Here is an 11,394-nt window from a genome sequence, read left to right as displayed (position 1 = left end):
TATGCTGAATGTAAGTGTGTGAGAGTGATGGGTGTTATGCTGAATGTTTGTGAATGAGGGTTTCAGATAGCATGGATGTGTAAGTGTTGGGGGATAGCTTGGCATAGGGAGTCCGTAATCACATTCCTTTCATGCCCAGATTCCAGCATGTAGTGGCTGCCTAGGCATGATAGGAGTGTGATTGCTGTTATAAATAATTTTTTGGTCCAACTTCGGTGTGTTAACACTTTTATTGGACAGAATAATTCAATGACAGTATTAATATATATATATATAATTGCAAACAGCAATCACACTCCTATCATGCTAAGTCAGCCAGCACATGCTAGAACCTGGGCATGATAGGATTGTGATTGTTGTTATATATATGTGTGTTTGTGTGTATATATATGTTAATATTGTTGTTGATTTTTTTGTCTAATTTTGGTGTTACTTTTAATAAAGTATTTTAAAGTTTTTTTTTGTTTTTTTTTTCAGTTTTGGCCAAGTGAATGCTGAATTTTTAGTTTCAGTCCAGAATTTTCATTTCGGTGCATCCCTACTATATACTATGCCAGTCACTAAAGTGGTAAGCCTACACCACATCAATGTTTGGCTTAGTATATAGTGATAGGGGTTGTCAGTGTCTGGCTCAATGTATAGGCACACATTGACGGTGGTACCGCATAATCCCTAAGCATATAATTATAACAAATATGCTGTACCCCTGTCAATGTTTGCCTAACCATAGAAACTATGCAGTTTTAAAGTGTGTGTGGGGGGGGGGGGGTGCCACATACAGGGTCTGCCACAGGTGCCAAATACTCTCGGTACCCCCCTGCATCATGCGGCTGTCAGACCCAATGGCCATGCCTCAGCTCCTCTTCCCACGTCTTAAAAGTGGTGGGATGAAGAGCTGAGGCATGCGGTGCGTGCACGCCGGCCACTTTAATTTCATTAGGCGCTGGTGGAGTGACTGCCGCACGACGGCCGCTTTCAATGTCGCTCGCAGCCGCTTTGATGGTGCAACGGGCCAGTTGACTAGACTTGCCCCCCAGGCCTTAGGCTGCCAGCCCTCCCCTGGTGCCTATTGCCCTAATAAAATGTTATCAGGCTCAGGTAATGATACTAGGAATAGTAGAGTTTGACTTTGTCTTTATTTCCATCATTGTATCTTAAAAAGAATGATGAGCTTAGCTTATTTGCTTGAGAGATCACGCTCAGAATTGTGCACGCTGCAGAAATTTTGCAGTGAAGCAAATTAGCATCTGATGCGGCCAAAAGGTAATATCTTTTTATTTTTTCTCTGGCCTTACTGATGTTTGCTACATAAAAAATAATGCATTGTGAATTGTTTATATATTCCTGTTAAATAAATTGTTAGTTACTTAAATACAAAATGCATTATACATTTAAATGTTAATGGATGGTGATATTTTAGATCAATATGTAATTTTCACAATGTTTTGTGCCATTGGATCAATGAAAATGTTTTTTCACCTTTATGAAAAAAATAATCAGCAATCATTAGGCTTTTATTTGATATATCTCATAGACAATATTAAAAACTAATTGTTTAATAAAGAAGACAACACCACACATAAACACAAGTGCTTTTGGTAATCTTCCATTTATCAGTTTTGTTCTGTTCTAGTAATTGCATTATTTTTTCTAAGATATTGTAGTTCTTGTAGCAGAATGCTATTGGTAGATTTTCTTTCACCTTTGACCCATACAAACATATGACCATATTTGGGAACGTCACAGGGCTACCTCATCCCCACTCCGTTGAGTAGAAAGGGGTGGGGATAGCCACAGCAGACATTAGAAGGAGGGCTGTCAGAACATTGGCAGGAATGTGTGGAACCTAATACCACTTTCCACACCTGAAGGTTAAACACTGAACCGGGGGTCAGATAACGGACAGATATCAGACAGTTTAACTCCTTAACAGAGGAGGATGTACTAGTACATCAGTTAATGCCAGGGGACGTACTGTTATATCCTGGCACTTTAAGCATTGGCAAAGCTAAACCTTGATCTGGTTCTGCTAGCTGAACCCAACCTGTGTGATCAAATGTGACAGCACTCAGAGTGAGCACTGTCACATTTAGCTGATTTAAATGCCTGATCTTCCATTCAATTCCATTAAATTCCATTGAAATTAAAAAAAAGAATATAAACATAAAAAATGTAAGTTTAAAAATGTATAAAGTAAAAAAATAATAATCACCCATACCTGCACCCTAAAAAAATACTACTCTCACTATAAAAGTTTGAAAAAATGCATTTGTTCCAGCTTTTCCATCATTCCTTCCCTATGCTATGTTATGCTCAAGGAAAAAACTTTTGTTAATGGGACTACTTTAGGGCTATTTTATGGCATTAGGACATCTATTTCTTGGCATTTTAATGGCATGCAATTTTGCAAATAGACAATTACGCTAAAGTCGTTTTTACTTTACGATAAGCATATGTCACGCTCATCATACAGGAGGAGGTGCTGGTGGCAAAGTAGGACAGTGTGTCCCCGTGAGAGAAAGCCTGTCGCTCTCAGTAAAGTTCTTCGCCCTCCAACCTGCTCCCCCTCGGGTTGAGCCTTTTGGGTGTGATGATCTCCCAATGGACTTCACAATATTCAGGGTCAAGTTGTCTTAGGACAACATGTGGGTTAATAGTGAGGACTTATTGTCATGACTGCGGATACCGGGTCTGGTAGGAGTCTCTGTGCAGGGACAGGTTCAGGCTTAGAACCCTGCGTGGGACAGGTCAGTATAGACGTGCCGGATTGCAAAAGGTAGTCTGCAACAGCTTTAGGCTTCTTTCTAGGGGAACAGGGTGGCAGACTGCAGTGGGCCGGGGAACCGGCAGTGGAGTCACGCAGACGGTAGCAGAGGCAGTGTGTGTGTAGGGCAAGGGCATGTGTATATGTGTGTAAAAAAGGTAGTGTATGTGTGCAGTCATGTGTAATGGCAGTGTATGTGTGTGTTTATGGGCAGGTGTTTGTAAAAGGCAGTGTATGTCTTCACCCTTGCACTGCCCATACCCAGGAGGTTCCCTATTTCCCAAACCCGAAATAAAAGACAGACACCTGCAGGATTGGATTTATTTAACAAATGTCTTGACATAACTTTATTTAACATCTTATAACTTATTGTAAAAAACACTTTAATAATAACTTCTGTATAAATACTATGCCAGGGGCGTCCAACATGCGGCCCGCCAAATGCAGCCCACGTGACCTCGAGGTGCGGCCCGCGTGAGATCGGCAGCCAGGATCACAAGCCCTGCCGCTTACTTGTGGGAGGGTCTATTCTCTGCTCCAGTCCTGCCTCCTCTGTGTGGAGAACGAGGGAGGCCGCGCCCCCTGCTGAAGTCTGTGAGCGGCATCGAGAGCTGTAGTAGGTAAGGGGGTGGGGGAGGTTGTTTGAATGAGTATGCCTGTGAGGGAATGAATGTGTGAATGAATGAGTATATGAATGAATTAGTGTGTGTGTGATAGCATGGATGTGTAAGTGCTGGAAGCTAGGCATGATGGGACTGTGATTGCTGTTAGCAATCACACTCCTATCATGCTAAGTCAGCCAGTACATGCTGAAACCTGGCTAGCTGCCCCCCTTGTGTATTGATGCTGCCAGCAGTATGGGGTCTGCACTTACAGCCACCCTGTACCAGCATGTACTGGCTGACTTGGCATGATAGGAGTGTGATTGCTAACAGCTAACAGCAATCTGTTAACAGCAATCACAGTCCTATCATCAGGTTCCAGCATTTACTGGTTGCCTGGGTATAAAAAGAGTGTGTTTGCTGTTAGTAATCACACTCTTATCATGCCAAGTCAGCCAGTACATGCTGAAACTGCCAGCAGTATGGGGTCTGCACTTACGGCCACCGTGTACCAGCATGTACTGGCTGACTTGGCATGATAGGAGTGTGATTGCTAACAGCAATCTGCTAACAGCAATCACAGTCCCATCATGCCTAGGTTCCAGCATTTACTGTTTGCCTGGGTATGGAAAGAGTGTGTTTGCTGTTAGCAATCACACTCCTATCATGCCAAGTCATATTGTTGATTTTTTTGTCCAATTGTGGTGTATTACTTTTAATAAAAGTGTGGTTACACACTAAAATTGGACAAAAATTACTGGTACAATGCCCAGCCAACCAGTACATGCTGGAATCTGGGTATGCGTGAGATTGCTGTTAAAAATCATAATATATAATTTTGTACAATTTTGGTGTGCAACTTACTTTTATTAAAAGTATGTGGGGGGGGGTCATTTTCGGTTTTGGCTAAGCGAACCCTGAATTTTCGGTTTTGGTCCAGAATTTTCATTTCGGTGTATCCCTAAAATAAATAGAACTATTTCATTTTAACTTATCCAGAATCCTGAATTTGTAGTCACAAAACTTTCTAGGCCCAGAAATCAGTGAGAGGAAAAGTAAAGGTTTTGTGTTAAAGGCCATATTTTCACACAGTGAAAAATGAGTGCGGCCCTCGCACGTATACAATTCTGATGAAGTGGCCCACTGCAGAAAAAACTTGGACACCCCTGTACTATGCAGTCTTCTGTACATCTGTGTACAAACAATCAGCTGAGGGTTCCCAACCTAAACACAGACAATGGCATACTACCCCTTCCGCCGGATACCACAATCGTCCAAACAACCGTGGGTCGAATAGGGGAGCTTCACCTTAAGTTTTTGCTTAATCCTGTACAGGGAGGGCATTAACTCTAACCTCTAACCAAAACAATCAACTCGCCACTCCCATTATCCTTCAAACTTCTCCAGGGAACTCCTCCGCCATCAGCCAAGAACGTATCCTGCAAAAGAAGCAGAAAAAGAGGGAAAGGGAGAAAGAAAACACCAGCCAACATGGACACACATAGCCAAAGGGAAGGGCGGGTGGGAAACTTCTCCTGTGGTGTTTAGCAATTGCCCCCTGCACGTGTGCTTTATAGTCCTGTCCCCTTCTCCCTACAGTCACGTTCCTTGTGACTTCCTCCCTCGTTCACTGTGCATCCTGTCCTTGTGCTGACCCTTGCTGGGTTAACCCTTTCCTGCCCTAATACCATGTGCACCGTCCTGTAGTGCTGGCAGGGTCATGTTCCCTTTACGCCTATGACTCCAGGGTTTCTTTATGTGTGTTTATGGGCAGCTGTGTGTAAAGACATTGTGTAAGGGCAGTGTGTGTGTATATGTGTGTTTATGGGCAGGTGTGTGTAAAGGCAGTGTGTAAGGGCTGTCACAATCCCGGCTCCGGACGCCGCCGGGAGGAGGACTGGCCGCGGTTCCCGTACGCCGGCTGTTCGGGACAGCGGGCGGTCCTCCGCTCGCGGCACAGGGACACGGGTACTTACCTGTCCTCCGGTCGTCGGTCCGCCTCCCGGGCACGCTGCACGTTGCAGGAGAAGTGATGGACGGCTGGGGGGCGTGGTTTTGGTTCTGGTCCGGGAGGGGCTTGTGGAATGGCGCCAGTTTTAAAAGCCGGCTGTGCCTTTCACAAGCACCCTGTTGTGGTCTTACAGTTTGTGTATACAGCTCGTGCAATCTAGTTTCCTGTTTTTGACCTTTGGCTTGCCTGACTCTCCCTTGCACTACGATTTGGTACCTTTGCTTGTGATCTCTGGTTTTGACCCCTGGCTCGTCCGACTATCCGCTCCGTGCATCTGACCTCTGGCTTGGCTGACTACCTGCTCCGTGTATCAGACCCCTGGCTCGTCCGACTATCCGCTCCGTGCATCTGACCACTGGCTTGGCTGACTACCTGCTCCGTGTATCTGACCCCTGGCTCTGCTGACTACCCGCATTGTGCTCCTGTCTCGTGCTGCGCCTTGCCGTGGCTGCTGCCGCTCAGAACCTATCTCCTGCTGGTGGGAGGTTGTCCACTGTTGGGATCGTCTAAGTCCTGGACTGCTGCTGCCGGGAACTCCCCTCTCAGTAGCGGTAGTTTGGGCAGAAGAACTTCTGCGGGGACGGCCTTCCTTAATAGTCCAGCGAAACAGTGACAAGGGCAGCAGGGCCGGCCCAAGACATAATGCCGCCTGGGGTGAAGTTTAAAATGCCCCCCCCCATTATCTACCCTTCCTCTCCCTCCCTATTATCTACCCTATCCACCCCCCCCCCCCCCTTTGTACTTACCTTTCAGCAGTCCTGCAGCGAGTCTCCCTGCTCGGTCTCGGTTCCGGCTTGTAATGCTGAGCGCCAGAAAAGACGTCATCAGCATTACAAGCCGGCACCGAGACCGAGCTAGAGGGCTCGCAGAGGAGAGAGAGAGGGGCGCAGAGCGGGTACTGACAACTTGGTAAGCGAAAACCACTCGGCGACCTCTCTTTCATCCGCTTCAAAAGTGCCGCCTGGGGCGGTTACCCCACTCGGCTCCATGGTAGGGCCGGCCCTGAAGGGCAGTGTCAATAAAATAAACTCTGTAAAAAAATAGCTTGGGGGCACAAAATTCCATTCTTGCCTCGGACACAAAAGGAGCTAGCTACAGCTCTGCTCACAACCACCAGGCAATGCGAGCGCCTGACGCTCTGTACTAAACTATCAAGAAAAGCTATCGATAGTTTTCTTTTCTTTCTCAGGTCCGAAGCAATAGCTGAGGAAGAGAGAAAAACTTTTGAAAGCTTGTCTTTTAACTATTATGTTAATCCAATAGAAAAGGTATCATTGCATAATGCAATACTCTGGTATTTTGGCATCTTATTTATATATATTAGTACCTTATTAGTGCCCCCCCTGTTTGACTGTGTTATTTTATGTGCTCCTATATATATTGTTCCTAGAGTCACCACTGCAGCCCGCTCAATAATTTTCAATGTCAAGTGACACCCGAGAGCTCTCATTCAGGCTGCCCAGGACATGGAACATGAAGTCACATTTCAAGACTGTCCTGAGCAATCCGGGACATTTGGTCACCCTACCCCGTGGCGGTAGGTGCCTAGTCTGCCATGTTTAAGTTCCTGACACTTACATAGAAACAGGAAGGAGGAAAAAAAATGCCAATTTGAAACTCAACATGGAGTGATGTCCAGGTAGGCGCCAGCATAATCTTACTGAGAATTTCACATCTATGCATATCTTCTTTCACATTAATTATATTCTATTTGAAACTCTAAAGACCATTCATGCAGGGATGATTGGAACCATGTCAAAGATATAAAGAGAAAATGTTTATTTCAAGTGTCTTTTTGAAAAATTGTGTGAACATTGATCTGACTAGATTAAGCCTTTTTGTTCACTATAGTTAAACATGTACTGTAATAAAAATCTTCCCAGTAAATTGAAATAGATATTATCTTTCTAAATTTAAACTACTTTATTTTATCTGTATCTTAGACTTTGTTTCTTTGTATTTTTTGTGTTATATTTGTGTTATCAACATAAATGAATTCTGTATGTGGCAACAGTAGCATTATATGTGACCTAAACAACAACCTACAAAAAAGGGATGATAGATTAAGATGTATTGTTTATTGGGCATTGTATTCTTATGTTATTAAATAAAAGATGTAATCCTAAAATCATTTTAACTAGTCATATAATGTAATGTAGTCCTGTAATTATTATGGTGTGTAAGCAGGCATTTGATTACAAAAAATCACGTAAGAGGTTCTGGAGACCATAGGATTGACCAGGTATTCAGAGAATTTTTTTTCCACAATCTGGAGTACTTTTTAAATTGCTTCTGCCCTTCTGAATGGTTTCTAGTTGAATGTTTATGACTTGGTATATGATGGTTCTGTTGGATAATTCTGACATATTCGGTTCAATTCTTGGAATAATAAAAAAATATGTTTAAGTCGTATCACCTGACTTTACACTATAGCCTCAGGGAAAATTTGGAAATTAAATCATAAAAAATAAATCAAAATGCACCGGAAAATGAATGAAAGAAGGGAAGTATAAAGTTGAGGTTGGATGATTCTAATCCATGATGAACTAGAACTGTAAAGCCCCTCCGATTATGTCGAAAGCCTTCTGTAAAGCTAGGCACCAGGGGCAGCTTTCAAGGGCCTAAGAGTTTAACAGGGGTAATAGCAGATTCCCCTTCTGCCTAAATCTCCATTAAGATGAAGAGGGGTTATGTTGAGACAATATGTTTCAGGATATAATAAAACTATAATGTCACTAGAACTTTCATCACTTACTAAAATATGGGGCTAGATAACCACTTCCCCCTTTCTGCCACTAATGCCCCTTGTTGTGAAGCTGCTTTGTAATTTTGGCACCTTTTTACAGTGAAGCACAGCAGAAGTTTAACAGTGATCCTTCTAGCATCCATGTCCAAATGTTTATTTGTAAGTCACATAATTTAAGTTTTAGAGTGCCAACCAAATATGAGATGCTTAGTAGGCAAAGTGTGCTAAGAAGGCTACCTTTGTATATAAATGGGGAAGGGGTAAATTTTCCAGCATGATTGACAACTAAAGGTACATATATACACATAAAACACAAAAATGTGCAATCATGGAAACTGTTAACTGCCTCTTCCATACATAAATTCCTGCACATAAGCATTGACCGAATCAGAAGGATACTTCTTTCTATCATAGGAGGCTCACGTAACCAAACACTGGGGGATCAAGAGTAAATGATTGATGACCTGTTGGCAGTAGTGTTTGGGTAACATTGTTTAAATGATGTGTATTTGGGTTAAGCACCACTTTTCCAACCATATATCTAGTAGGCACTCAAATGGTTAACATATTACATTTAAAGGAATAATCCAGCTATCATATTGACTTTAAATGGGGGGCACCATATGCATTTGCCCCTTTTCCCTGCACCCCAGCTAGTTGCCATGCAGCAGATGTGTTTGGTTGAACACATCTCCTGACACATCGTTTTATCACCGCTTGTACACTCTAGTGTTGGCTTGGCAAGCTTTCCATCTGGGTCTATTCATCAATTTCAAAGGGAGGGCTTTCTTGACACAGATTGGCTGCTTGAAATATTCAGTGGCACAAAACTTCTGAACACAGGGGAGGCATTCTGTTTCTGCTCTGGAGCTGCAGCTTACACTAATAATATGGTATAAGGTATAAGTATTATTTTTGCAGGGTAAAGAATACAAATAAAAGACCAGAAATTGGGATAGAAAAGACCACAGACAATTTATTGCCCTGCAGACTAGAACCAAACCTAGGTGCATTAACAGGGCAGTGACTACTAAAATTAAACCAATAAATAACATAAATAATTAACATAAAAATAAACATACCCCATTACCTAACCAAGCTTACCAAGTTATCCAGCTACCATACCAACACTGGGTGCCCAATCCAGATGGCCAATCCAGTCCTGGGTAAGATGCAGCTCCAGCCCTTTTTTGTGGTCTGATTTTTCATGCAGTTGTGGCTGCTTAAAGCAAAACATCAATGGCAGGAGAGTTTATAGGAGTGCTTTGTGTGCATGCTCTTGGGGTGGGGGCTCTTATTAGACCCCAGGGACTCTTGTGTGAGCCAACTGGCTGGCAGTGAGCCAGTTCCCAAACGAGCACAGCCGTAAACAGAGGTGTGTTGAGCAGAATACTAGACCAAAAAAGATCCCTTTTACCCCTAGGCAGATAAGGAATGTAAAGGAATACAGCAAATTTCTTGACAAAACAGCAGTCAGCCAGTTAATCTGTGCTTTGTTTTTAGTTAGAAATTAGCTGAATTTAAATATAATTTATAATAGCACAAGGCAATTACTGTATTTGACCCTTCACAAAATGTTCTCCAACTTGTATAATCATTGTGAGTCAAAACAAGTGTTCCCATGAGGACACAGCCTCACATATACAATAGCTTGTTACATCATTCATTTCATAGAAATACATATAAAGCTATGAAGGACACACGATAATATCAACAGACTTTTAATTCCGAAATGTATGGGTTGACAGAAAGGGTTCTGATGTACAAATCCCATCTTCAGTGAAATCTTCATAAGCTATTTTTGACTGGACAACTGATGAACAACATGTGTATTCATATATATATGCATCTTTTTTTTCCTTTTGTCTCTTTTTTCCATGACCATGGGTTTAAATGGTTGTTGGGGGTTGGGAGGGCGGGGTGGGGGGACTTGCTTTCATTTTTGTTTTGTTTTTTATGTTATTGTGTCACTTGTCTCCCTTATCTGGGATTGTGTACTGCTCCTTAACGTCTCTGAGACAGTAGCTGTGACGTTCTGTTACGATGTTTTTGTTCTTTGTTCAAAAATTAATAAAAATACTTTGAGTCACATCTGTGAATTTATGATGTTGTGTGAGGTAACAAAAATATAAAAAGTCAAACATAAGTCAGTTATTTAAAATAACAAATACAAAGCCTGTTGCTTCCCAAGGACTTTAGAAATGGTACCCTAAAATACCCTTTCTTTTAATATTTTCTTCCCCACAGTCAATAATGCTTTGTGAAAAACATGTCTATGCTCCTTTCATGGTACATGCCTTTTATGTTAAAACCTTAGTAAGTCACTCTCTATGGGAAAAAACCCATGGTCTTTCAGAGAAACAGTCAATAGACATTAATGGCAAACATACTGATCTGAGTCCATCTACTTTTCAGATAAAAGGTGGAACAAAAATACATCTTCAATGTAAGCAATATACACATCCTAAAAGATGATATAATCAATCATCTAAGTTACAATGATGAACAAACACAATGTATTTTAACTAACATCTATTGTATTGCACTTGTCTATATTGAATACATCATTCAAACATTCACAATGTAGGATGAAAAAAGTCTGTGAAGCCCTAGGCTCATCACTTCAACAAAAGCTAATTGGAGTCAGAAGTTAGCAAACCTGTAGTCCATTCTTTGAAGTGGGGTTGGTGGTGTGTTTTATGAGCTACTTTGACATAAAAAAACACTGAAGCATTTTGACTTTACTATTCTCAAACCACAAAAAGGAAATGTCAGAAGAGCTACAATGAAGAATTGTTGCTTTGCATACAGCCAGAAATGGTTACAAAGTAATCTTCAGCAGCAGCTACTGGAAGCGCTTGTTAGAAGTTACTGCTGCCAAAAGACATTCAACCAAGGTTCTCTTACTTTTTCCACCAGCGCTGTAAATGTTTAATGGGTGTGTTCAATAAAGACAGGAAAGATTATTATTGTGTGTGTGTAATTAGTAGAATTAGTATTCGTGTTCGTCTTTGCGGGGGGGGGGGGGGATCTTCAACTCCTGACGGGGAACTTGGCCTGTCTCCCCGCTCCAAGAGTTAAAGGTCTTTAACTCCTAAAATCCGTAGGTTCGCTATCAGGAGTTAAAGGGCCATAAGAACGACTTTATTGGTCGTTTTCCTGTTCGCTAGAATACGAATGCACAAGTCTAGTTATTAGCTAAAGCACATTGTGTGTGTCTATACATGTGACATAGATGTAAATCAGATCATGTTATGAACAATGCAAGAAA

Source organism: Sceloporus occidentalis, unplaced genomic scaffold (assembly GCF_023333645.1).
Source record: "Sceloporus occidentalis isolate IW3139 unplaced genomic scaffold, rSceOcc1.0.p SCAF_105, whole genome shotgun sequence".
NCBI classification, from domain to species: domain Eukaryota; kingdom Metazoa; phylum Chordata; class Lepidosauria; order Squamata; family Phrynosomatidae; genus Sceloporus; species Sceloporus occidentalis.
The sequence above is the reverse complement of the archived record's forward strand: the minus strand, read 5'-3'. Positions refer to the sequence as shown.